Below are 27,825 nucleotides of genomic sequence, written 5' to 3'. Positions count from 1 at the left end.
AAAATGCAAAATTTGGCGCTAAAATATATTTTTGTGGGAAATATGTGAAATTGTTATTTTTACGGCTCAATGTTATAAACTTCGGTGAAGCACCTGGTGGTTCAAGGTGCTCACTACACATCTAGATAAGTTCCCAGAGGGGTCTAGTTTCCAAAATGGTGTCACTTGTGGGAGGTTTCTACTATTTAGGCACATCAGGGGCTCTCTAAACACGGCATGGTGTCCGTCAATTATTCCAGGAAATTTTGCTTTCAAAAAGTCAAATGGTGCGCCTTTCCTTCCAAGCCCTGCCGTGCACCCAAACAGTGATTTTTCCTCACATATGGGGTATCAGCATGCTCAGGAGAGGTTGCACAATAAATTTGGGGGTCCATTTTTTTCCTATTACCCTTGTGAAAATAAAAGAAATTGGGACAAAATTAAAATTTTGAGAAAAAAAGGTGCTTCACATTCCAAAAATTCCTGTGAAGCACCTGAAGGGTTAATAAACTTCTTGAATGTGGTTTTGAGTACCTTGAGGGGTGCTGTTTTTAGAATGGTGTCACTTTTGGGTATTTTCTGTCATATAGACCCCTCAAAGTCACTTCAAGTGTGATGTGGTCCCTAAAAAAATGGTTTTGTAATTTTTGTTGGAAAAATGAGAAATCGCTGGTCAACGTTTAAGCCTTATAACTTCCTAATAGTGATGAGCAAGTATGTTTTGTTAACCCTTTTGCCGAGTATACTCGGCCGAGCAGCGAGTATTTATAGCAAGCTCAGTGATATGTTTGAATCACTCGTGTGCATGATTTGCGACTGTTTGACAGGTTTGATACATGTGAGGAATGTCTGCTTCTTACACATTCCTCACATGTATTAAAGCTGTCAAACCGTCTCATATCATGCACACGGGAGTGATTCAAACATATCACCGAGCACGCTGTAAATACTCGGTGCTCGGCCGAGCATACTCGGTGAAAGGGTTAACAAAACATACTTGCTCATCACTACTTTTTAACAAAAAAAAATTAGGTTAAAAAATTGTGCTGATGTACAGTAGACATGTGGGAAATGTTATTTATTAACTATTTTGTGCGACACATTTCTCTGATTTAAGGGCATAAGAATTCAAAGTTTGAAAACTGCAAAATTTTTGCCAAATTTCCATTTTTTTTTACAAATAAACGCAAGTCATGTCAAATAAATTTTACCACTATCCTGAAGTACAATATGTCATGAAAAAACAATCTCAAAATCAGTGGGATCCGTTGAAGCGTTACAGAGTTATTACCTCATATAAAGTGACAATGGTCAGAATTGAAAAATGTGGCCTTGTCATGAAGGTGCAAACCGGCTTGGGGGTGAAAGGGTTAATAGAGTTAAAAAATGGACTGGAAAGCACCAGTAAAAAAGAGGCCACAAAAATGCTGGTGAAATGCTCAAATAAAGCACTAGCAGTCAAAAACATAAAAAAATGCTCAAGAAGCGACAAAAAAAAAGATAAAGATTTTGCTTCAGGGGGAAAAAAAACCACAGTAGTTTCTTCATTGTTTAATAAAGTTTAACAAAGGACCAGAGTATGAGAGTAAAACAATATGCCACAAAAATGCTAGAAAAATGCTCAAGTATATCACCAGTGGTCAAAAATATTGAAAAAGTGCTCGGGAAAAGACAAAAAAAATTGCCTTTAGGAAAAAAAAAAACTCTGGCGTTTCCTCAACTCCTTCATGACAAGGATCTTTAGTACTTACAGTAGCTTCTCTAAGTGTTCTTGAGTTGTTTTAGCCTATTTTTCATGGGGCAAAGTCTCCAGTTCACTAGTATTCTTTGGTTTGGATGCCGCAATCTTTTTCTTCAAATGCAACTGTAGCTCCCCGAGGGCTCGGCCGCTACAGGGGTATTGCACCTCTGCCAGAGGTGTGATATTCCACTCCCGGGTAAGGATGGAGTGTGGACCAGGGCTCAGTTAGCTGCATACAGCACACTCACCCCATTTCCAAGGGACAGTTCAACGGTGCTCCCATTAGACAGAAATGCAGGCACGACAGACCATGTCCCTGGCTGGAGTGGGGAGGGGGGAGGAATACCCAGTGGTGTAGGAGCAGATAGGGGTTGGTTTCTGAGCATAGGAAGGAGCTCATTGGTTGCTGGTCACCTGAGCTCACACACTAGGGAAGGGTATATAAGGTGGGCACCATCTTAGTTCTGGGAGTAGAGGAAGTCAGTTCAGTCAGAGAAGAAGCAGAGTGGAGATGTGACAGGGAGCTGTAGCTCAGCCTCGGCCCAGCTCCATGAGACAGGCCAAGAGTAAAGGCCGGAGTAGAAGAAAGGAACAGAAAGGAACAGCAAGGAACAGAAACAGAAAGAGAAGTATCCAAAGTGTGGAAAGGCTCAGAAACAAGAAGGTGGAAGGGACCCTAAGAACCCATGAGAATACAGGGTGAAGGGTCAGGCAGATTAAGGGTACCGAATCCCAAGTTGGTGGAGGAGAAACAGCCCTCAGCCAAAGACCGGAGGTTGTGATCATTTATTGGAGCGACACCTCATCAAACCTGCTAGGAAGGCACCATATAGTACAGCGGGGAACGGGGCCCACGTTTACCCGCGCAGATCCGCGGCAGCTGGACAAAAGTGGGTCACTGGTGAGGCAGGCCAGAGAAAGGATAAAAGGGGATCCTGAGCCAGACTTCTGAATTGCCTGGGAGTTGACCGAGCCCCACACCTGATGGACGCAGCACGGCTCGGGCGGTCACTACTGGTGCCGAAGTGACCCGGAGCACATGAACTGTGAGTAAAAGACATTGGACTGCAGTACGTTGTCTGTGTACTTTCTCGCTCCTCCAGCACTACCGGTACTGGGACTCCCTGCACCATCCCCCCCACCATCCATTGCACTGCCCTGGGGCTACACTCTTCCCGTGGGGAGTTATCCAATCTCAGCTGCACACACCATCAGCATCAGGGGATTACCTTGCAGCGGCAGTTCATAATAACCGCAAGCCACGGGTGGCGTAGTCGGACATTATCAACAGCACATAGCAGACTACCTTTGGTCTGACCACCCTGAGCCACGGAACCGGGTCGCCACCACTACCCCCATCGTCTCCCTATTGCCCGGCTCCGAGTGCCCCACGGCCCAGGGGGCGAGTCACAACCAACGATTTTCTACGGATTCATGGCAGGTTACTGTGACAGCCACTCAAAATCTGCCAGAGCTTATTTTGAAATCATGACTTGGTGGTCTTTGAGGTATGTTCGGGATCCTTGTCTTGTCCGAGTTCCAATGACGGCCAAGTTTCACCTTCCTCACAGTTGGCACAGTATTTTCTCCTAGGATTTCTTCATGGTTAATTGAATATATCTTGCTCTCCACACAGTTCCACTTTTCAGTGGCAGAGAAAGCAAAGCAGGCCTAGAGCATCACCAAGCCACCGTCATGCTTTACTGTAGCCAGCGAGTTCTTTTCACGATACTCTTCATATCCGGTTATGTTTAACCGTTCCGCAGAACAGGATCACAAAACAATCTATAGCTTAATTACATGGTTTTGCACATATTTCTTGTGCTTTTTGGGTCAGTAGAGGTGTATGTCTTCGTGTTCGGACATCGAGATCTTCTGTCTTTCGCATACACCTTACTATGCAGACTGTAACCTCAGTATATCTTTAACTTGGAACTTGTGAACTATGTATCCAGCTGTATCTCTAGGAACATTCGATGCCTTTGTGATCTAGCTTTTATCCTTTTCCTGAAATGATTTCTTCTCTTAACTTTTCATGCCACTCTCCTGACAACCTAAAAATATTAGTGAATTAGAAGATATTACCCATGAGTAATGGGTTAAGATTCTTCAGGAATGCTGACAGAAGTTGGTGTCTGACTATGCATCATGTTTGCAGCAGGTCATCATACCCCAATAATGCTCTAAAAAGTGCTAAAGAAATGTACAATGTTGGAGTGACATGGCTAACAATGTAAGATACTGCTGAATGCTAACAAAAGTCAAACAACACTTATCGACTACATGAAATAATAAAATATTGGGTAAACGATCTAAAAAAAAAAAAAAGTTTATATTTGGCCGTATGACCAACAATGACCACAAAGAAAAGCACTTTAATTATTAATGTAAAACATTTTAAATGATAACATGATAACAATAACAATCAGCCCCGGAGAACATGTGAAAGGTGATTTGGCTCACTTGGTGAGGTGGATTCTTCAAGCCCAAGGTCTGGGTGGGTACATAGGCCATGAGTGTTGGTGTAGCAGGCACGTGAGGCATGCGAGTATCAGATAGCAGAAGTACTACAGTACATAGGCAGACAGGAGACTAGGGAGCAGGCAGCAGAGTTACAAGAGGCCACAGGTAGACAGGAGACTGGGAAGCAGGTAGCAGGGGTACTGGAGGATGCAGGTAGACAGCAGACTCATGTATAGTACACTAAAAGTCTTAATACCAAGGCACAGGTGTGTATCTTGGTGAGCCTTGCATAGGCAAAAGTCGACGATCACGTGGGAGCATCCGGGGCAAGCTGCAAAGTCCAACGTGGAGCACAACAGAGTTTAATGGACCATGGTTAGGGGATCAAAGAACGAATCTGGGACAGGTGTGTAACAAAAGGGAAAGCTTATTTTGACTGATATCAAGTCACTGTTTCCATTTTCTGTTGTCTACCATAATCGGTGGGGTGGTGTCAGGTGGCACAATGCCAACATTAAGTATTACTAAAATTACTAAGATCTTCAGCACAAAGCGGAGTTGCCACAGACAATTCAAGGAGACATAAAATACCCTTTTTGTCATACTAAAGGGGTTTTCCAGACTGAACATACATTTCTGCAGTCACTTGATTTGTCTTCAGACTGCTGAACCATAAAGCATGCCATATGAACCAGGATTCCTCTCTATTGCCAGCTCAAGTAGTCTTCACATGACCAAAAATATGCAATTTGCATACTGGCGATCACGTGATGAATAGATACTTTTCCTGCTTCTCTCAATTTTCTATTAAGAGAAGCGGATAATAAACTTTTCCACACATGACCACAATTATACAAATCACACGTTTTCAGTTATGTGACAACCACTTAGAGCTGGCAACAGAAGAAAATCCTAAAAATCTTGTGTTTTGCCCAAAAAGCTGCTTTAAAATACTTAATGCTATATAAACCATTATTTTGCAAATAAAAAATAAATTGCAGTAGGGAACTTCCTCATTGGATTGTCTGGTATAGAAATCTTATTGGGAACACTGTGTTATTAAATTCTAAGCTATAGACCAGAGCCCCACATTCAGGACCCTCTTCTGTAATTGAGAGTAGGGCTTTACTCCAAAGAGTATCCCTCACTTTAGATCAGAGTATACTAGAGAAAAAAAAAGTGAGCAGCCTGGTCTGGTTGGGTAAAGGCACAACATTTGGATACACATTTGGTTTTACAAGGGTGCAGTCTCCAGGGCAGCAGACTTCCATTGAGCATCGATCATATCTCAATGATATGATAGGATAGTAGTGCAGGATATGCAAAAATAGAGTAAATAGGGACAGGCACCAGGATGCAGAAAAGGCAAAGATCATCAATAAATTCTATATGTTTTATTCAGATAAATTGAGATGCATTTCGAGGTAAAAACCCCTTCATCCAATAAATAGCTCACAAGACAATAGATCTACTATATTTGTCTGAGTAAGAAGTCTATAATCTAATTCACTTAGATCGATTGAGACACATTCTTGATATTTGTCATTTTTACATACTAGTGTGCAGCCCTCTAGGAAGGTCTCTATTATTCCATATTTTTACTTTAGATGACCCTACACATGTATATGCTACATTCACAGCCCACTGAAATCAAACTGTGCAATTCTTAAAGGGGTATTCTCAGCTCCAACTTACCATATGCCATTTAGAATTATGGTTCACTCTTATATGATAGATATGTGACTTGAAAAAGAGATGAATGTATAGACGCTATGTAAGGTGCCCCAGCGAGGTAGTCGTGGGCGAGTTGTGGCTCCTGCTCGCTTTGGCATCTTACAGACAATTTGTGTCCTCCCTCTGTTGTGTGTCTGTGCATGTGACATTCTTCACTTACTTCACACCATCCCGTCGCGGCAGTCTCCAGACATTTCTCTTCTGGGACCAGGGCAGTAATTTCAGAAGACACAAAGTTATTAACCATAACTGGGGTTTTACTTGGGGGAAAGGAGTAATTACAATATCTACAGTCTGGTAGATTGGATGAGGCCCAATAGGTTCTTGTCTCTCCACATAGGTGCTAAAATCATCTTCAGCCCTGGTACCCTCTTTAGGTGAAGCATCTCTCTGTTTCTATTCCTTAGCCTAAGAGACGGTTCCTCACCAGCGACAGTGTGCCAAGATCCTTTATCTCCCTCATGGCTTATCCTGGAGTCCTATTCCCCCCTGCATACTAGAAGTGTCCCGGGTCCATAATACCTCAGTTGAGTTTCTCCGGCTGCTAATGGGACTCCTGCGTGAGGAGATATTCACACTACAGATTCACTGTCTGAGGATAAAGAGCCCCCGTCTACTCTAGCAGCCAATTTCCCTGACTGTCCATACGTAAGAGTTCCTGTCATGTCCCTGACAGGGCTTCAACTGACTCAGAAATAATGGCAGCAGCTATTTTTAGCACACCCAGAGGCTCCACCCACTAATCCATCTGCTTAGCAACTGCCTTGCCTCTCACAGATAACTGTGCCTAGCAGTGGCATCTTGTGGCTGAAAAAAAGTAATGCAGCCCACAAGGAATTGTATCTAACCTCTAGACATGCCCAATGTCTATCCCTGTTAATACGTTTCCCACTTACTCCACTGACTGCGCCACTGAAATTAACCCCGTATCTTGACCTAATAGCAGTTCAGAGAGTGCCTAACTATGGGGATATGTAATTCTAATTACTTCAGTCCCAGGGGATGGTTACACCCTTCCTCACTATTAGAGATGAGTGGTGTTCGACTCGAACTGTTCGCCAATCTCAAATTCGAGCTGTTTTGGGCGGTGTTCGAGCCGTTCGGCGAACACGAACAATTTGGAAAAAATTCGGCTGTTCGAGGTTATGTTCAATAACTGTTCGTGCACCAAAATCATAGCTGGATTTTTTCTCAGTAATGCTGAAAATTAATGTTAATATGCAATTTGAGTGTACAGCGGGGTGGGGGGAGGGGCAGGGGATGGATCTCTGCAGGAATAATGAAGATCTCCATTATTTTTTCTCTTTCCCGCATTTACAGTGGGGAGGTGCAATCTGTCAGCCTATCAGCAGCGCACACACGGAGCGAACTGCTTTTTTTCACACAAGCAAGGGCATGTGTCATTGGCAGTGTATGTCACATGTCCTTGCCCTATAAGACCCAGCCATTTTCCACGTAGCCACCATTTTCTCACTGCTGCAGCTGCGTGTTAGACGGCACCGCTGTTGCTGTGTGCGCTATACTTTGAGTGTTAATTTCAAGCCAATTTTCGCACAAATCTACAGATAGCTTGGGAGTAGGGAATAGTTGTGATTGCAGTCCTTTTGAGGACTAGGTTGCATCATTTCCTATGACTTTTATCAGGCAGGTCTGTGCTCTTAAATAGATAGGTTGGGAGTAAAGACTAATTGTAATTGCAGTCCTTTTGAGGGCTAGGTTACATCAGTTCCTATCACTTTTATCAGGCAGGTCTGTGTTCTTAAATAGATAGGTTGGGAGTAAAGACTAATTGTAATTGCAGTCCTTTTGAGTGCTAGGTTACATCAGTTCCTATCACTTTTATCAGGCAGGTCTGTGCTCTTAAATAGATAGGTTGGGAGTAGGGACTAATTGTAATTGCAAGAAAAAAGAGAGGGGTCGCTCACTGGTGTATTCGGGTGCTCTGAAGAAAAGAGTAATATCAATTGCAAAAAGAACTTCGGCACTCCATACATGAAAATATAAGAAATATTGTATCTAGACTAATGTCACTTTGAAAAATGAAGGTTTTTTGCGCATAATTTGGCCAATTTATGTGTGCCCATCAACCACGACAAGGTCACCTTCGTATGATGGGAAACTACGCTACGCTACCACTGGATATGCCACTCTTGGGCTGTAAGCCTGTATGGACAATATGTCTTTGCTTGGGCTTTTAACCTACAATGTATGGGCTGGTAGAGCTAGTTAAAACCACCTGTGACTGAATGGGAGGGACACATGGTCAGAAAGAAAGGCTGTCAAACTTCTAATAGTGTGAACACGTACCTGCTGCAATGCTCCAGGAGCGGGATCCCAAAAATGATTAATAGAAAAAAGAGAGGGGTCGCTCACTGGTCTATTCGGGTGCTCTGAAGAAAAGAGTAATATCAATTGCAAAAAGAACTTCGGCACTCCATACATGAAAATATAAGAAATATTGTATCTAGACTAATGTCACTTTGAAAAATGAAGGTTTTTTGCGCATAATTTGGCCAATTTATGTGTGCCCATCAACCATGACAAGGTCACCTTCGTATGATGGGAAACTACGCTACGCTACCACTGGATATGCCACTCTTGAGCTGTAAGCCTGTATGGACAATATGTCTTTGCTTGGGCTTTTAACCTACAATGTATGGGCTGGTAGAGCTAGTTAAAACCACCTGTGACTGAATGGGAGGGACACATGGTCAGAAAAAAAGGCTGTCAAACTTCTAATAATGTGAACACGTACCTGCTGCAATGCTCCAGGAGCGGGATCCCAAAAATGATTAATAGAAAAAAGAGAGGGGTCGCTCACTGGTCTATTCGGGTGCTCTGAAGAAAAGAGTAATATCAATTGCAAAAAGAACTTCGGCACTCCATACATGAAAATATAAGAAATATTGTATCTAGACTAATGTCACTTTGAAAAATGAAGGTTTTTTGCGCATAATTTGGCCAATTTATGTGTGCCCATCAACCACGACAAGGTCACCTTCGTATGATGGGAAACTACGCTACGCTACCACTGGATACGTGTTCACACTATTAGAAGTTTGACAGCCTTTTTTTCTGACCATGTGTCCCTCCCATTCAGTCACAGGTGGTTTTAACTAGCTCTACCAGCCCATACATTGTAGGTTAAAAGCCCAAGCAAAGACATATTGTCCATACAGGCTTACAGCCCAAGAGTGGCATATCCAGTGGTAGCGTAGCGTAGTTTCCCATCATACGTAGGTGACCTTGTCGTGGTTGATGGGCACACATAAATTGGCCAAATTATGCGCAAAAAACCTTCATTTTTCAAAGTGACAGTAGTCTAGATACAATATTTCTTATATTTTCATGTATGGAGTGCCGAAGTTCTTTTTGCAATTGATATTACTCTTTTCTTCAGAGCACCCGAATAGACCAGTGAGCGACCCCTCTCTTTTTTCTATTAATCATTTTTGGGATCCCGCTCCTGGAGCATTGCAGCAGGTACGTGTTCACACTATTAGAAGTTTGACAGCCTTTTTTTCTGACCATGTGTCCCTCCCATTCAGTCACAGGTGGTTTTAACTAGCTCTACCAGCCCATACATTGTAGGTTAAAAGCCCAAGCAAAGACATATTGTCCATATAGGCTTACAGCCCAAGAGTGGCATATCCAGTGGTAGCGTAGCGTAGTTTCCCATCATACGAAGGTGACCTTGTCGTAGTTGATGGGCACACATAAATTGGCCAAATTATGCGCAAAAAACCTTCATTTTTCAAAGTGACATTAGTCTAGATACAATATTTCTTATATTTTCATGTATGGAGTGCCGAAGTTCTTTTTGCAATTGATATTACTCTTTTCTTCAGAGCACCCGAATAGACCAGTGAGCGACCCCTCTCTTTTTTCTATTAATCATTTTTGGGATCCCGCTCCTGGAGCATTGCAGCAGGTACGTGTTCACACTATTAGAAGTTTGACAGCCTTTTTTTCTGACCATGTGTCCCTCCCATTTAGTCACAGGTGGTTTTAACTAGCTCTACCAGCCCATACATTGTAGGTTAAAAGCCCAAGCAAAGACATATTGTCCATACAGGCTTACAGCCCAAGAGTGGCATATCCAGTGGTAGCGTAGCGTAGTTTCCCATCATACGAAGGTGACCTTGTCGTGGTTGATGGGCACACATAAATTGGCCAAATTATGCGCAAAAAACCTTCATTTTTCAAAGTGACATTAGTCTAGATACAATATTTCTTATATTTTCATGTATGGAGTGCCGAAGTTCTTTTTGCAATTGATATTACTCTTTTCTTCAGAGCACCCGAATAGACCAGTGAGCGACCCCTCTCTTTTTTCTATTAATCATTTTTGGGATCCCGCTCCTGGAGCATTGCAGTAGGTACGTGTTCACACTATTAGAAGTTTGACAGCCTTTTTTTCTGACCATGTGTCCCTCCCATTCAGTCACAGGTGGTTTTAACTAGCTCTACCAGCCCATACATTGTAGGTTAAAAGCCCAAGCAAAGACATATTGTCCATACAGGCTTACAGCCCAAGAGTGGCATATCCAGTGGTAGCGTAGCGTAGTTTCCCATCATACGAAGGTGACCTTGTCGTGGTTGATGGGCACACATAAATTGGCCAAATTATGCGCAAAAAACCTTCATTTTTCAAAGTGACATTAGTCTAGATACAATATTTCTTATATTTTCATGTATGGAGTGCCGAAGTTCTTTTTGCAATTGATATTACTCTTTTCTTCAGAGCACCCGAATAGACCAGTGAGCGACCCCTCTCTTTTTTCTATTAATCATTTTTGGGATCCCGCTCCTGGAGCATTGCAGCAGGTACGTGTTCACACTATTAGAAGTTTGACAGCCTTTTTTTCTGACCATGTGTCCCTCCCATTCAGTCACAGGTGGTTTTAACTAGCTCTACCAGCCCATACATTGTAGGTTAAAAGCCCAAGCAAAGACATATTGTCCATACAGGCTTACAGCCCAAGAGTGGCATATCCAGTGGTAGCGTAGCGTAGTTTCCCATCATACGAAGGTGACCTTGTCGTGGTTGATGGGCACACATAAATTGGCCAAATTATGCGCAAAAAACCTTCATTTTTCAAAGTGACATTAGTCTAGATACAATATTTCTTATATTTTCATGTATGGAGTGCCGAAGTTCTTTTTGCAATTGATATTACTCTTTTCTTCAGAGCACCCGAATAGACCAGTGAGCGACCCCTCTCTTTTTTCTATTAATCATTTTTGGGATCCCGCTCCTGGAGCATTGCAGCAGGTACGTGTTCACACTATTAGAAGTTTGACAGCCTTTTTTTCTGACCATGTGTCCCTCCCATTCAGTCACAGGTGGTTTTAACTAGCTCTACCAGCCCATACATTGTAGGTTAAAAGCCCAAGCAAAGACATATTGTCCATACAGGCTTACAGCCCAAGAGTGGCATATCCAGTGGTAGCGTAGCGTAGTTTCCCATCATACGAAGGTGACCTTGTCGTGGTTGATGGGCACACATAAATTGGCCAAATTATGCGCAAAAAACCTTCATTTTTCAAAGTGACATTAGTCTAGATACAATATTTCTTATATTTTCATGTATGGAGTGCCGAAGTTCTTTTTGCAATTGATATTACTCTTTTCTTCAGAGCACCCGAATAGACCAGTGAGCGACCCCTCTCTTTTTTCTATTAATCATTTTTGGGATCCCGCTCCTGGAGCATTGCAGCAGGTACGTGTTCACACTATTAGAAGTTTGACAGCCTTTTTTTCTGACCATGTGTCCCTCCCATTCAGTCACAGGTGGTTTTAACTAGCTCTACCAGCCCATACATTGTAGGTTAAAAGCCCAAGCAAAGACATATTGTCCGTACAGGCTTACAGCCCAAGAGTGGCATATCCAGTGGTAGCGTAGCGTAGTTTCCCATCATACGAAGGTGACCTTGTCGTGGTTGATGGGCACACATAAATTGGCCAAATTATGCGCAAAAAACCTTCATTTTTCAAAGTGACATTAGTCTAGATACAATATTTCTTATATTTTCATGTATGGAGTGCCGAAGTTCTTTTTGCAATTGATATTACTCTTTTCTTCAGAGCACCCGAATAGACCAGTGAGCGACCCCTCTCTTTTTTCTATTAATCATTTTTGGGATCCCGCTCCTGGAGCATTGCAGCAGGTACGTGTTCACACTATTAGAAGTTTGACAGCCTTTTTTTCTGACCATGTGTCCCTCCCATTCAGTCACAGGTGGTTTTAACTAGCTCTACCAGCCCATATGTAGCACCCTGAGGACTCGGCTGCTACAGGGGTATTACGCCTCAAGCCAGAGGTGTGGTATTCCACTCCCGGGTAAGGATGGAGTGTGGAACTGAGCTAGTAGGCTGCATGCACTACATACATCCCATTTCCGGGGGACAGATCAACGGTACTCCCACCAGTATATGTGCAGGTACGACAGCGTCTGTCCCTGGCTGGAGTGGGAGGGGGGTGGAACATCCCAGTAGTGTAGGGGCAGATAGGGGGAGTAGTCTGGGTAAAGATAGGAGCTCATTGGGTGCTGGTCACCTGAGCTCACACATAGAGGGAGTATATAAGGTGGGCACCATCTTAGAACAGGGTCAGTCAGTGAGATTTTAACCTGAGGAGCAGAGCAGAGGAGTTCAGTCAGGAGGGCTGACAGGGAGCTGTGGCTCCGGCTGGGCCCAGCTCCAGAACAGAGCCTGCTGAGAGAGAGAGGAGTGAGAAGGACCCAGAGAGGAAACAAGAAGGAACCCCAAGATCCCAGAATAAGGACAGAAGGATGAAGGGTTGGCGGACACGGGTACCGGATCCCAAGCTGGCGGAGGCCCAAAACGAACCTTAGCCAGGAACCGAAGGTCGTGGTCAGGATCTGCCACGACCCTCACCAAATCCACTAGAAAGGCACATCGAGTATAGGGTCAGGGAGCCCAGAGGAGGCTTGACCACCAAGAGACTCGAGGGAGCCGGCCAAAAGTGGATCCCTGGTGGGAACGGCCAGAGGAAGGGAGAGTCAGAAAGGAGCTCAGGACCACGCTTCAGTACTGCCTGGGGGTTAGCCGAGTCCAGGACCTGGTGGACGCAGCACGGCTCGGGTGGTCACTCAAGGCCAGAGTGACCAGGAGAACACCAGTAAGTAAAAACCCTGAACTGCATCTCCTGACTCTGCATCTTATTTCTGCATCAGCACGACCCCCATCATCTACACCTGCTGCCCTGAGGCCATACCCCTCCCGTTGGGGGTTATACCATCACTGCTGCACATATACCACCGGCCTCAGCGGACTGCTCTGCAGCGGCGGCTTCAAAGCCGCACTCAACAGGTGGCGTAGTCGACAATCAAGTTAACATCTACTGCCATAGACTGCCACTTAGTTTGACACCCTGGGCACGGACCGGGTCACCGCCACAAGGACTACTACCCCCATCGAGATCCGGCTCCCAGTATCCCCTACAGCACTGGCCCAGGGGGCGCGTCACATACATTGTAGGTTAAAAGCCCAAGCAAAGACATATTGTCCATACAGGCTTACAGCCCAAGAGTGGCATAACCAGTGGTAGCGTAGCGTAGTTTCCCATCATACGAAGGTGACCTTGTCGTGGTTGATGGGCACACATAAATTGGCCAAATTATGCGCAAAAAACCTTCATTTTTCAAAGTGACATTAGTCTAGATACAATATTTCTTATATTTTCATGTATGGAGTGCCGAAGTTCTTTTTGCAATTGATATTACTCTTTTCTAGAGATGAGCGTTGTTCTACTCGAACTGTTCGCCAATCTCAAATTCGAGCTGTTTTGGGCGGTGTTCGAGCCGTTCGGCGAACACGAACAATTTGAGAAAAATTCGGCTGTTCGAGGTTATGTTCGATAACTGTTCGTGCACCAAAATCATAACTGGATTTTTTCTCAGTAATGATGAAAATTAATGTTAATACGCAGTTTGAGTGTACAGCGGGGTGGGGGGAGGGGCAGGGGATGGATCTCTGCAGGAACAATGAAGATCTCCATTTTTTTTTCTCTTTCCCGCATTTGCAGTGGGGAGGTGCAATCTGTCAGCCTATCAGCAGCGCACACACGGAGCGAAGTGCTTTTTTTCACACAAGCAAGGGCATGTGTCATTGGCAGTGTATGTCACATGTCCTTGCCCTATAAGACCAAGCCATTTTCCCCGTCGCCACCATTTTCTCACTGCTGCAGCTGCGTGTTAGACGGCACCGCTGTTGCTGTGTGCGCTATACCTTGTTAATTTCAAGCCAATTTTCGCACAAATATACAGATAGCTTGGGAGTAGGGAATAGTTGTGATTGCAGTCCTTTTAAGGACTAGGTTACAGCATTTCCTACGACTTTTATCAGGGAGGTCTGTGCTCTTAAATAGATAGGTTGTGGGAGTAAAGATTAATTGTAATTGGAGTCCTTTTCAGGACTAGGTTACATGAGTTCCTATCAGTTTTTGCCAGGCAGGTCTGTGCCAGTGCTGTGCAAGTTTTTTTCACAGCATTTGGCTGAATCTAGCAAAGCTAATCCTTTTTGGCCTATTGCAGAGTGTGTTAGTCAGTGGAGTAGCCTATCTGTGTTGCAAGATATAACACCTGGGTATAGAATACCAATTTTTTTACTGCACCTAGTGAAGTAAAATCTTTTGGGCATAGCATCATTCTATTAGTCCATCTATACTGACCTCCATCAGGTTGCAAACTGAATATAATTTTTTTCTGCATCTAGCTCTGAAAAAATATTTGGGCTTCTAGCAGTGTGTGGGACTTGGTCTATTAGTCCATCTATACTGACCTCCATCAGGTTGCAAATTAAAAATAATTTTTTTCTTCATTTAGCTCTGAAAAAATATTTGGGCTTCTAGCAGTGTGTGGGACTTGTTCTATTAGTCCTTCTATACTGACCTCCAGCAGGTTGCAAATTGAATATAATTTTTTTCTGCATCTAGCTCTGAAAAAATAGTTGGGCTTCTAGCGGTGTGTGGGACTTGGTCTATTAGTCCATCTATACTGACCTCCATCAGGTTGCAAATTAAAAATAATTTTTTTCTGCATCTAGCTCTGAAAAAATATTTGGGCTTCTAGCAGTGTGTGGGACTTGGTCTATTAGTCCATCTATACTGACCTCCATCAGGTTGCAAATTAAAAATAATTTTTTTCTTCATTTAGCTCTGAAAAAATATTTGGGCTTCTAGCAGTGTGTGGGACTTGTTCTATTAGTCCTTCTATACTGACCTCCAGCAGGTTGCAAATTGAATATAATTTTTTTCTGCATCTAGCTCTGAAAAAATAGTTGGGCTTCTAGCGGTGTGTGGGACTTGGTCTATTAGTCCATCTATACTGACCTCCATCAGGTTGCAAATTAAAAATAATTTTTTTCTGCATCTAGCTCTGAAAAAATATTTGGGCTTCTAGCAGTGTGTGGGACTTGGTCTATTAGTCCATCTATACTGACCTCCATCAGGTTGCAAATTAAAAATAATTTTTTTCTGCATCTAGCTCTGAAAAAATATTTGGGCTTCTAGCGGTGTGTGGGACTTGGTCTATTAGTCCATCTATACTGACCTCCATCAGGTTGCAAATTAAAAATATTTTTTTTCTGCATCTAGCTCTGAAAAAATATTTGGGCTTCTAGCAGTGTGTGCGACTTGGTCTATTAGTCCATCTATACTGACCTCCATCAGGTTGCAAATTAAAAATAATTTTTTTCTGCATCTAGCTCTGAAAAAATATTTGGGCTTCTAGCGGTGTGTGGGACTTGGTCTATTAGTCCATCTATACTGACCTCCATCAGGTTGCAAATTAAAAATAATTTTTTTCTGCATCTAGCTCTGAAAAAATATTTGGGCTTCTAGCAGTGTGTGGGACTTGGTCTATTAGTCCATCTATACTGACCTCCATCAGGTTGCAAATTAAAAATAATTTTTTTCTTCATTTAGCTCTGAAAAAATATTTGGGCTTCTAGCAGTGTGTGGGACTTGTTCTATTAGTCCTTCTATACTGACCTCCAGCAGGTTGCAAATTGAATATAATTTTTTTCTGCATCTAGCTCTGAAAAAATAGTTGGGCTTCTAGCGGTGTGTGGGACTTGGTCTATTAGTCCATCTATACTGACCTCCATCAGGTTGCAAATTAAAAATAATTTTTTTCTGCATCTAGCTCTGAAAAAATATTTGGGCTTCTAGCAGTGTGTGGGACTTGGTCTATTAGTCCATCTATACTGACCTCCATCAGGTTGCTAATTAAAAATAATTTTTTTCTACATCTAGCTCTGAAAAAATATTTGGGCTTCTAGCGGTGTGTGAGACTTGGTCTATTAGTCCATCTATGCTGACCTCCATCAGGTTGCAAATTAAAAATAATTTTTTTCTGCATCTAGCTCTGAAAAAATATTTGGGCTTCTAGCAGTGTGTGGGACTTGGTCTATTAGTCCATCTATACTGACCTCCATCAGGTTGCAAATTAAAAATAATTTTTTTCTGCATCTAGCTCTGAAAAAATATTTGGGCTTCTAGCGGTGTGTGGGACTTGGTCTATTAGTCCATCTATACTGACCTCCATCAGGTTGCAAATTAAAAATAATTTTTTTCTGCATCTAGCTCTGAAAAAATATTTGGGCTTCTAGCAGTGTGTGGGACTTGGTCTATTAGTCCATCTATACTGACCTCCATCAGGTTGCAAATTAAAAATAATTTTTTTCTTCATTTAGCTCTGAAAAAATATTTGGGCTTCTAGCAGTGTGTGGGACTTGTTCTATTAGTCCTTCTATACTGACCTCCAGCAGGTTGCAAATTGAATATAATTTTTTTCTGCATCTAGCTCTGAAAAAATAGTTGGGCTTCTAGCGGTGTGTGGGACTTGGTCTATTAGTCCATCTATACTGACCTCCATCAGGTTGCAAATTAAAAATAATTTTTTTCTGCATCTAGCTCTGAAAAAATATTTGGGCTTCTAGCAGTGTGTGGGACTTGGTCTATTAGTCCATCTATACTGACCTCCATCAGGTTGCAAATTAAAAATAATTTTTATCTGCATCTACAGTACCTCTGAAAAAATATTTGGGCTTCTAGCAGTGTGTGGGACTATTTGTATTAGTCCATCTATACTGACCTCCATCAGGTTGCAAATTCAAAATAATTTTTTTCTGCATCTAACCCAGCCAATAGTTTTGGCCTAATACCACAGTTTGGCCACTCAGCTCTGCTCGGTTACCATCCATTGTTTTTTTGTGCAAACAACTTCAGGGTTGTGAATTAGTTAACCACCAAAATGAGTGGAAAAAGGCCTGCTGCTGGTGGAAAGGGTAATAGGCGTGTTGGGAAGGGGAAAAAAGGTTGTGTCCGTGGGGTAGGTGTTAAAGCAACAGTAACATCTGCAGAAGAAAGACCATCTTCCAGCCAAACTAAAATGTCTACTTCTTTTAGCGGACAATGTGATAAGATCCCTTTCTTACGGCCACACCAATCGCTACAAATTCCAGATGAGGCACAAAAACAGCAGGTGCTTCAACGGATATCAAGTGCTCCTTTAAGTGGGCTCTCCTCCACATCAACTTCAACATCACAAATACTCCAGTCCTCAAAGGTGTCACCCAAATCGCACTTGCTTCCTCACAGCTCCCAAATCTCCAGCTGCCCGTCTGAGTATGAGTTAGAACAGATGGTTGAGTCTGCAGAGCTGTTTACTCATACTATAGCCTGGGAATCAGAGGTCGACTCCAGCGCTTCTGTGAATACAGACGAGGAAATGATCTGCACTGATGCCCAGAATCTTTATGAGTCGGATCCAGGACCAGACGCAGAAGGTTCTGACCATAATGTAGACTGACGCGCCCCCTGGGCCAGTGCTGTTGGGGATACCCGGAGCCGGATCAGATGGGGGTTGTAGTCTCCGAGTGGCTGTGACCCGGTCCGTGCCCAGGGTGTCAAGCTCAGTGTGTGGCAGTCCTTATGATGTTACTAGATGTTCTTTTGTGTCGACTACGCCACCCGTTGAATTGCGGTCAATACGGCCGCCGCTGCAGCAGGGTCCGCTGAGGCTGGTGATGTATGTGCAGCTCAGGTGTATAACCCCCAACGGGAGGGGTATAGCCTCAGGGGGTCAGTTGCAGAGGATGGGGGTTGTGGTGGTGCAGCGGGGATGGAAATGAGACTCAGAGTCGGGCTGTGCAGTTCAGGGTTTGTTTACTTACTGCAGTTGTTCTGGTCACTCCGGCCTTAAGTGACCACCCGAGCCGTGCTGCGTCCACCAGGTCCTGGACTCGGCCAACCCCCAGGTGATTCTGGAGCGTGGTCCTGAGCTCCCTTTCTGTCCTGTCCTCTTCTCTGGCCTTCCCCACCAGGGATCCACCTATGTCCGGCTCCCTCGGGCCTCTTGGTGGTAAACCCTTGTCTCTGGGTTCCCTGACCCTATTCGTGGTCTGCCTTCCGGGTGGATTTAGTGGGTGATCGTGGCAGATCCTGCCCACGACCTCCGGTTCCTGGCTAAGGTGTGCTGTAGCCTCTGCCAGCTTGGGATCCGGTACCCTGTTGCCAACTCTTCACCCTCTGGTCTAATTTGGGCTCTTGGAGTTCCTTCTTTCTCCCCCTCTGGGTCTTTCTTTCTCCTCTCTCTCTCTCTTGGCCTTGGAGCTGCTCTTCTCCTCTGCTCTCTTCCTCTGACTCTGCAAAAGACTGACAGACTGACTGACGTCTCACAGACTGACCTCACTCTGCAAAAGACTGACCCTGATCTAAGATGGTGCCCACCTTATATACTCCCTCTATGTGTGAGCTCAGGTGACCAGCACCCAATGAGCTCCTAGCATTACCCAGACTGCTCCCCCTATCTGCCCCTACACTACTGGGATGTTCCACCCCCCTCCCACTCCAGCCAGGAACAGACACTGTCGTACCTGCACATTTCTCTAGTGGGAGTACCATCGGTCTGTTCCTCGGAAATAGGATGTGTGTAGTGCATGCAGCTAACTGAGCTCAGTTCCACACTCCATCCTTACCCGGGAGTGGAATACCACACCTCTGGCTTGAGGTGTAATACCCCTGTAGCAGCCGAATCCTCAGGGTGCTACAAGACCCTCATTCCCAAACTGTAACTCCTGTTGGTGGAGACAATGAGGAAGACGATGATAAGACTCAAATACCTGATTGGAGCGACAACTTTAGTTTTTTGTCAGGGCAGGAACAGGTTGGCTCTGAGGACGACGGGTGTGATAACGCACAGGGTGATGATGATGAGGTCGGAGATCCCACTTACTGTCAACCCACAGTCAGCCAAGAGATGAGGTCAGCAGAGGAGGTGGAGGAAGATGCTAGTGACGACGAGGTCAGGTTGCGCCTTCCTGGACAGAGACGTAGTACTGGAAGCACGTCAACAACTGCATCCTCAAACACAACTCTGCCTCTCACCACAAGTCGTGGTGGCTCTTCAGGTCGCATGGGTGCTAAGCCTTGCATAGCCTGGGCATTTTTTCAGATCGATAAAGATGACCCAACTCGTGTTATCTGTAACATTTGTCAGCAAAAGCTAAGTAGAGGCCAAAAAATACATAGTTTGAGTACTTCATGCATGAACCGGCACATGGACATGAAGCATAAGTTGCAGTGGGAAGCTCAGTGTGCTACAATGCGGCCTAGCCGGCCGGGCCAATCACCGTCTGCCATATCTTGTGCATCCGCGGCCTCTTCATCCTCTGTGACTGGGGGGACAGCAGTCACACCTGTTTTGGGGCGCAGACCTGCCACCTCTTTACCCGCAACAGCCAGCGTGATTGGCAGGTCATCATTTTCTTTGGAGGTGGTAACACCAGCTGGTGTTGAGCGCTGTCCGACATCGATAGCACCACCTTTGGATCAAGGCAACCTAACATGTCCGCCTGCATCTTCCTCACAGACCGGCAGTTTGCCGGGGACACCCTTATCAACCCCGTCTAAGCACAATAGCCAGCCCTCGGTCCCTCAGATGTGGACAAGTAAAAGACCATTTCCTCCTAGCCATGAGAAAGCTAAGAGGTTGAATTTCACCATCTGCAAGCTCTTGGCTACAGAAATGCTGCCTTTCCGCCTGGTGGACACAGAGGATTTTCGAGACCTTATGTCCGTCGCAGTGCCCCAGTACCAGATGCCCAGTCGGCACTACTTCTCAAAGAAAGGTGTGCCTGCGCTCCACCAGCATGTCGCACACAACATCACCGCTTCTTTGAGAAACTCTGTGTGTGACAGGGTGCATTTCACCACAGACACTTGGACGAGTAGGCATGGACAGGGGCGTTACATGTCGCTGACTGGGCACTGGGTAACTATGGTGACAGCAGGACAAGGGGCTGCTGTCCAAGTCTTGCCGTCCCCACGAGTTGTGCGTCAATCCTCTTTATGTCAAAGTTCCTCCACTGCTTCTGCCTCCTCAACCTCCTCTCGGTCTTCCACCTGCACCCAAAGCCTGTCTGGTCATGCCACAAGCTTTCTAACTGCGCAGAAGGGATCCTGCACACCTCCTTACTATGCTGGCAGTAGGGCTCAACGTCATCAGGCGGTTTTTACATTGAAATGTCTGGGAAATGTGAGTCACACAGCTGAGGAGTTGTGGTCAGCTCTGGAGAACCAATTTCATGAATGGTTGTCTCCACTGGACCTGAAACCAGGGAAGGCCGTGTGCGACAATGCTGCAAACCTGGGTGCGGCCCTTCGCCGGTTCAATGTCACACACGTGCCTTGTATGGCTCACGTGTTGAACCTGGTTGTCCAGCAATTTTTAGCCCACTATCCCAGACTAGATGGCCTTCTGCAGAGGGCACGGTCGCTGTGTGCTCACTTCCGCCGTTCGCATCCCGCAGCTCAGCGACTTACATCTCTACAGAAGTCGTTGGGCCTGCCACTTCACCGGCTAAAATGCGATGTGCCTACCCGGTGGAATTCAACTCTGCACATGTTGCAGCGACTGTGGCAGCACCGACAAGCCCTGGTGCAATACGTTCTGACGTATAGCCTGGGCCAACGAGATTCAGAGGTGGGGCAAATCACGCTGGAGGAGTGGTCTCAGATCAGGGACCTATGCACCCTTCTGCACAGTTTTGAAATGGCGACGAAGATGTTTAGTGCTGACGATGCCATTATCAGCATGACTATTCCGGTGATTTACATGCTGGAGCACATGTTAAACAGAATTCGGAGTCAGGTGGTGGCACAAGAGGAGGTGGAGGAAGTAGAGGAGGAGGAGTTGTATGCGGAAGGGCTAACATCTGCAAGGTCCAGACGGTCGGCAGCACCAAGGCGGCAGGCATGTGAGGGTGGGGGAGATGGTTTTACCAGGGCGCATGGTAGCAGCCAAACTAGTGAGGAAGGTGCAGGAGCCCAGGAAGAAGTGGAGGACGAACTGATGGAAGACTCATCAGATGAGGGAGACCTTGATCACATTTCTGTTGTGCGAGGTTGGGGGGAGAGGACAGAGGAAGGAAGCATGATTGTTACCTCGCCACCAACACAACAGGGACTTGGTGCTCCTGGATGCGCAACACACATGAGTGCCTTCTTGCTGCACTACCTGCAACATGACCCTCGAATTGTGAGAATTAGAAATAATCCTGACTACTGGGTTGCCACACTGTTAGATCCCCGGTACAAAAGTAAATTTGCAGAAATTATTCCTGCCATAGAAAGGGATGCACTCATGCAGGAGTATCAGCAGAGACTGTTGCAGAATCTTACATGTGCTTTTCCACAAAATACCAGTGGTGCACGTAGTGAATCTCACAGTTCCAACTTGCCAACCGTGGGACCGTCAAGTGTTCAGCACTCAAACCGTAACAGAACCACAGTATCTGCTGGTAACATCAATTTTGCGGAATCATTTCACCACTTTTTTAGCCCATCCTTTGCAAGGCCACAGGAGACAAGAAGTCTGACACATAGTCAACGCCTAGAGACGATGGTACAGGAGTATCTCCAAGTAAACATTGAAGCCACGACTGTGTCACTGGACCCTTGCTCTTTTTGGGCTTCCAATCTGGATAAATGGCCGGAGCTAGCCACTTACGCCTTGGAGATCTTGTCATGCCCCGCAGCCAGCGTTCTGTCTGAACGTGTGTTCAGCGCTGCTGGTGGTGTGCTGACAGATAAGCGCACGCGGCTCTCCACTGATAATGTAGACAGACTCACGTTCATAAAGATGAACAAATCATGGATCCGAAACGACTTTTCTACCCCTGTGTCATCCTGGGGAGAGTAAAAGCTTGATGATTGGTTAAAATCACCCTACCAACCGTTTTAAGCTTTCAAATTACTAATCATGTTTATCTGTATCTTGACTGGAAAATAATTTGGGCTTTGTAGCAGTGTGCAGCACTGATCCTATTAGGCCATCTATACTAAAGCTTCACCAGATTTAAAATTAAAAATAATTTTTAGCTGCATCTAGCCCGGAAAATAATTTTGGGGCTCCGAGATGCGCAAGGCACATAAGTGCCTTCTTGCTGCACTACCTGCAGCATGACCCTCATATTGTCAGAATTCGAAGTAATCATGACTACTGGGTTGCCACACTCTTAGATCCCCCAAACTTTTCGATCAACCTTTTCATTTTAATAAAGACCAAAAAAATGGTCATTTTTGAAATTATAAGCATTAGCAGGTTGTTAGAAACTGAAATCAAACAGTTTTCAACTCAAAACTTTATTCTAGGTGATGTTACATTTTCACATAGGACCCCTTGTTCGAAAGGAGCTTCTGAACTCTCTCGTCCATTGAATTTGTCAGGTTTTGGATGGTTTCTGCTTCAATTGTTTTCTATGAGGACAGAATACCCTCCCAGAGCTGTTGCTTAGATGTGAACTGCCTCCCGCCATCATAGACACTCCTTTTAATGATGCTCCAAAGGTTCTGAATGGGGTAGAGGTCAGGGGAGCATGGGGGTCACACCATAAGTTTGTCCCCTTTTATGCCCATATCAGCCAGAGATGCAGATGTTTTATGTGCAGCATGAGATGGTGCATTATCATGCAGAAAAATGATCTTGCTGTGAAATACACGGTTCTTCTTCTTGAACCATGGCAGGAAGTGCTGTTTGAGAAAATCCACATACATTATGGAGTTCATTTTTAGCACCTTCAGGGATCCTAAAGGGGCCGACAATCTCTCTCCCCATGATTCCAGCCCAAAACATTACTCCACCTCCTCCTTGTTGGCGCTGTAGCCGTGTTTGCGTGGGGTGTCCATCAACCAGCCATCCTCCACTCCATCCATCTGGACCATCGAGCACTGCACGGCACTCATCCGTGAACAAAACAGTTTTGAAATCAGTCTTCATGTAATGTTTGGCCCACTGGAGCCGTTTCTGCTTGTGTGAAGTGGATAGAGGAGGTCGACAGGATGGCGCATGCACAGCTGCAAACCTCTGAAGGACCCTGCATCTTGTTGTTCGGGGGACGTTGGAGGCACAAGTGTGGCACCCCAGGGGTCTGGTTTTCCACAGTAATGTAATGTTATGTCTGAGAGCAGGTGGGAGGTCCTTTGGTCAGGGATCCTGTGCATGCCACACATCCTGCCCAGTCTTGGGAGGGGAAGAATTTCCCCTGTATAAACCCGGGGCTGAGGCAGGGTGAGTCAGACAAGGAGAGTGGAGACAAGAAGCAGCATAGGAAACAGCAGGCTTACAAGGAGTCAGGGGCTGGCAGCTGCAGAGCTTGCCCTGACTAAGAAGATTCTTTACCGGACCCGGAGTCCGAGGCTGTGGGGACTAACTCCTACCCAGCAGCAGAATCCGTCAGGCAGGGGATTTCAGGTCCCCTGGCCCAGAAGCCCGAAGGCACGGTCACACGCGTGGGACCAGCACCGCCATCGTGGAGCGGAAGCCATTAGAAGGCCCCGAGTCACCGGCCATACGGGTGAGCACCACACGGTACACTCAGGGACGTGGGTTACTTACATCAGCTTCTAGCAAGGTAGCCAGAAGAGTACAGTCAGTTTGGGAGGCCTACAACTACGCCTGGCCAGGGGAGATCCCATCTGCTCAAAGACTGACCAGGCCCCGTTTGCTAGCAAGTACTCCAGGAGGGTCTGTCGTTGTTACCAGTAAAGACCCTGAACTACACCGTACCGTCTCTGAGTGGTTCCTGCTACCCCCATCATCCACGTCGGCTGCCCTGAGGCCATACCCCTCCCGTTGGGGGTTATACTATCACGCTGCACAATCCTACCACCGGCCTCAGCGGTCTGCCCTGCAGCAGCAGCTCCCTGGCTGCTCTCAACGGGTGGCGTAGTCATCAACTATTTACTACTAATAGACTGCCGTCTAGTTTGACTCCCTGGGCACGGACCGGGTCACCGCCACGAGACTACAACCCTCCACTGATCCGGCTCCGGGTAGGCTCCCGCGTGCGCAGCGCTGCGCGACACAGGCCCAGGGGCGCGTCAACTTTGGCGTAGTCGGCAGGATTTCGTGCCCGCAACCACCGGGTACTGCGTGCCTGAAAAGCAAAGACTGTTCAAACTTACCAGTGGTGAAGATTCCCGCTATCCGTGGAGGTTTCCCGCCATCCGGCGCCATCTTCTACCTTCTTCCCGCCATCGGTGAAGTTTCCCGCCATCCGGCGCCATCTTCGGCCTTCTTCCCGCCATCCGTGGAGTTTTCCCGCCGTTGGACGCCATCTTGGGGACGCCGCGCGGGAAGAAGAGGGGCGTGGACTCCGAAAGCGCGCGAGAACTGAAGCCCCGCCTCACGTCCGGACGTTGCGTAAGGTCCTGGAAGGAGCCCAGCAGACGCCGACGTCACAGGAGCGCGACGGAAGGTCCTCAACCCTGACGATCCACTGCGGAGCCGCGGCCTACGGAAGAGGATCATCGCAAGGTAGGCCACGGTCCACTAGGGGGGAGGAAGATGTCGGATACGGAGGAGAGCTTCACTGCCCCAACCCCCGCCAGCGCTACCGCTGCTGCAGTTATGCCCTTCACCATGCCCTATATCCCGGGAGCAGCTTGGCTACCCCAGTACTCAGGGGAGTCACATACCCTGCATGACTTTAGAGAAAAGCTGGATAGCCTCTTCCAGGTGTACCCCCTCACAGAAGAGCAAAAAGTGAGCATCCTGGTGGCCCAACTAACCGGGGCAGCCAAAAGGGAAGTAAAATCCTGGCCACCTGGGAGGAAGACTGTCGCAGGGATACTAACCCGGCTGAAGGACACCTTTGATACCCGCACCTCAGCCGAGATTAAGCTTAGATTCTACGGGTGCAAGCAGCGAGCGCATGAGAGTATAAGGGACTATGCACTAAACCTACAAGAGGCCCTGAGGGCCATGAAGCAGACCGACCCTGATGGGGTGGGAAACGAGGACAGGCTGTTGACTGAACAATTTATAGAGGGTTTATATTGCAATGCCCACCGAACCCAGTTGCGGGCAATGGCCTTACAGGATCCCCATCTGGACTTTGCACAGTTCAAGGACAGAGCCATCCGGGTGCTCCGAGAACCGGCACCAGGTGGCGTTGTGACCCACAGACGCCCCACTACCACTTACTACCAGGAGGCGGCGCCCTTGTCAGCAGGGCCTGTGGGAGCTGATGCGCAGGCTTTGGACAATGACCCGGCTCCAGACCTACACCATCAGGTCCAAGAGCTAGCTAAGAGCGTTGCTGCGCTAACCCGAACTGTGCAGTCTTTACAGGTTTCCACCCCAGGGAAGATCCAGCTGGCATCCGGACCAGAGGACATCCCGTGGCGTCGACCAAGGAGGACCCCACCGGCCAGAGGAAGACCCAGTGACCGATACAGCGAGGACGGACGACCCATCTGCCGCCGCTGCAATCAACCCGGACATATGGAAAGGTACTGTTCTTTAAACGGGCACAACCTGGGGTAGAGGGCCAACCCCCAGGAAAAAGATCACCAGGCCCATCGAACTGGCGCGACAGATATGTGGGAGGACGTCCAGTCTTGCCTGTGGTACTGGATGGCATTCCCATGAGTGCCCTACTGGATACCGGGTCACAGGTCACCACCATCCCGTACGTGCTCTTCAAGCAGTACTGGAATGACTCGGATATTACCCACTACCCTGACGACGACTTGAGTATCATCGCCAGCAATGGCCAGCCCGTGCCACAGATCGGATTTAAGGAGGTGGCCCTCAAAATCGGTAGAGTCGAACTGGCCGCACAGGGACTGATCATTGTAGATATTGATAAACATGAGAGTCACCCAAAAATAACTCTAGGAACTAACGTAATTGAAAATTGTCTTGCAGAGGTGATTTTCCTTTTACAGCAGGTTGCCAAGAACGCCAGCTCCGGCGAGCAGCGGGTGCTCCAGAAAGAGATCCGGGCACTGATGCAACGGCAACAAGTGGAACTCTCCGGCGGTGAGATTGGTAGCGTAAGAATGTGTGACCCTTTTCCTATTGCCATGCCCCCAAAAAGTGAAATGATGATTTGGTGCCGGGCAGCTATTGGTCTGAGAGGAAGAGATTACCAGGCAATGGTAGAACCAGTTTACTCAGACAGTAGGCCCACCATTTTGACAGCACGGGGGGTGGTCAATGTACGCCATGGGAGGGTGCCCATTCGCATAATAAATATCGGGGAGAGGGAAGTGTACCTGCCCCGGTATGCCACGCTAGCCAAATTATATACCACTAATCAAAATTCTATACAATCTGTGGAACCCTTGCCTCCATCTCACCCGGAGGAAGGTAACGGCTCTAAGAAAGACATGGAGGACTGGTGTCAGCAACTACATTTGGGTACTGATTCCACTCCCTCACATCAGAAACAAGGAGTCTATCGGGTGGTTCAAGAGTATGAGAGAGTGTTTAGTAAACACCCGTTAGACTTCGGGCGAGTCAAGGGGGTAGAACACCGCATCCCCACGGGAGATCATCCTCCCATAAAAGAGAGGTATCGACCCGTACCCCCTGCACATTACCAACATGCCAAGGGGATGCTTAGAGACATGAAGGAGGCTGGGGTAATCCGGGATAGCTGTAGCCCCTGGGCAGCCCCACTAGTTTTAGTCAAAAAGAAAGACAACACCATGAGGATGTGTGTAGATTACCGGAAAATCAACCGTATCACACACAAGGATGCGTACCCCTTACCAAGGATAGAGGAGTCATTGGCTGCTTTAAGATCTGCTAACTTCTTCTCTACCTTGGATCTCACTAGCGGGTACTGGCAGGTTCCTGTAGCAGAGGCGGACCGGGAGAAGACCGCATTCACCACCCCGATGGGACTTAGCGAGTTCACCTGCATGCCGTTCGGACTCTGCAACGCCCCAGGAACCTTCCAACGATTAATGGAGTGCTGTCTGGGCCACAGAAACTTCGAGACGGTCCTGTTGTACCTGGACGATGTCATCGTATACTCCAAAACTTATGAGGACCACCTGAAACACCTGGCGGAGGTGTTCGAAGCTCTGGCGAGTTACGGCCTAAAGGTGAAACCCTCCAAGTGTCACCTCCTGAAACCAAAGGTGCAATACCTGGGACACGTGGTGAGCGCTGACGGAGTGGCTCCCGACCCCGATAAGATCACCGCAATTAAGGGATGGCCAAGCCCCTCCAGCGTAAAAGAAGTGCGGCAGTTCCTAGGGTTGGTAGGCTACTACCGAAGGTTTATTCCCGGTTTCACCAAAAAGGCAGCGCCTATGCAGGACCTCCTGATAGGCCAGTCCCGGAAGGCCAAGAACCAGAAGCCGCCCTTCAAATGGGAAGAGCTAGAAGAAGAGTCCTTCCGCCAGCTGAAGATGGCCCTCACGGGGGATGAAATCTTGGCGTACCCAGACTATAGCCAGCCCTTCATCCTCTACACCGACGCCAGTAACATCGGGCTAGGAGCCGTACTATCCCAGATTCAGCAGGGGAGAGAACGAGTGATCTCCTATGCCAGCCGAAAACTGCGACCCACCGAAAGGAAC

This window comes from Phyllobates terribilis, unplaced genomic scaffold (assembly GCF_046119375.1).
Source record: "Phyllobates terribilis strain yellow unplaced genomic scaffold, ASM4611937v1 Scaffold_9__5_contigs__length_417890890, whole genome shotgun sequence".
NCBI lineage: Eukaryota > Metazoa > Chordata > Amphibia > Anura > Dendrobatidae > Phyllobates > Phyllobates terribilis.
This window is presented reverse-complemented; position numbering follows the sequence as displayed.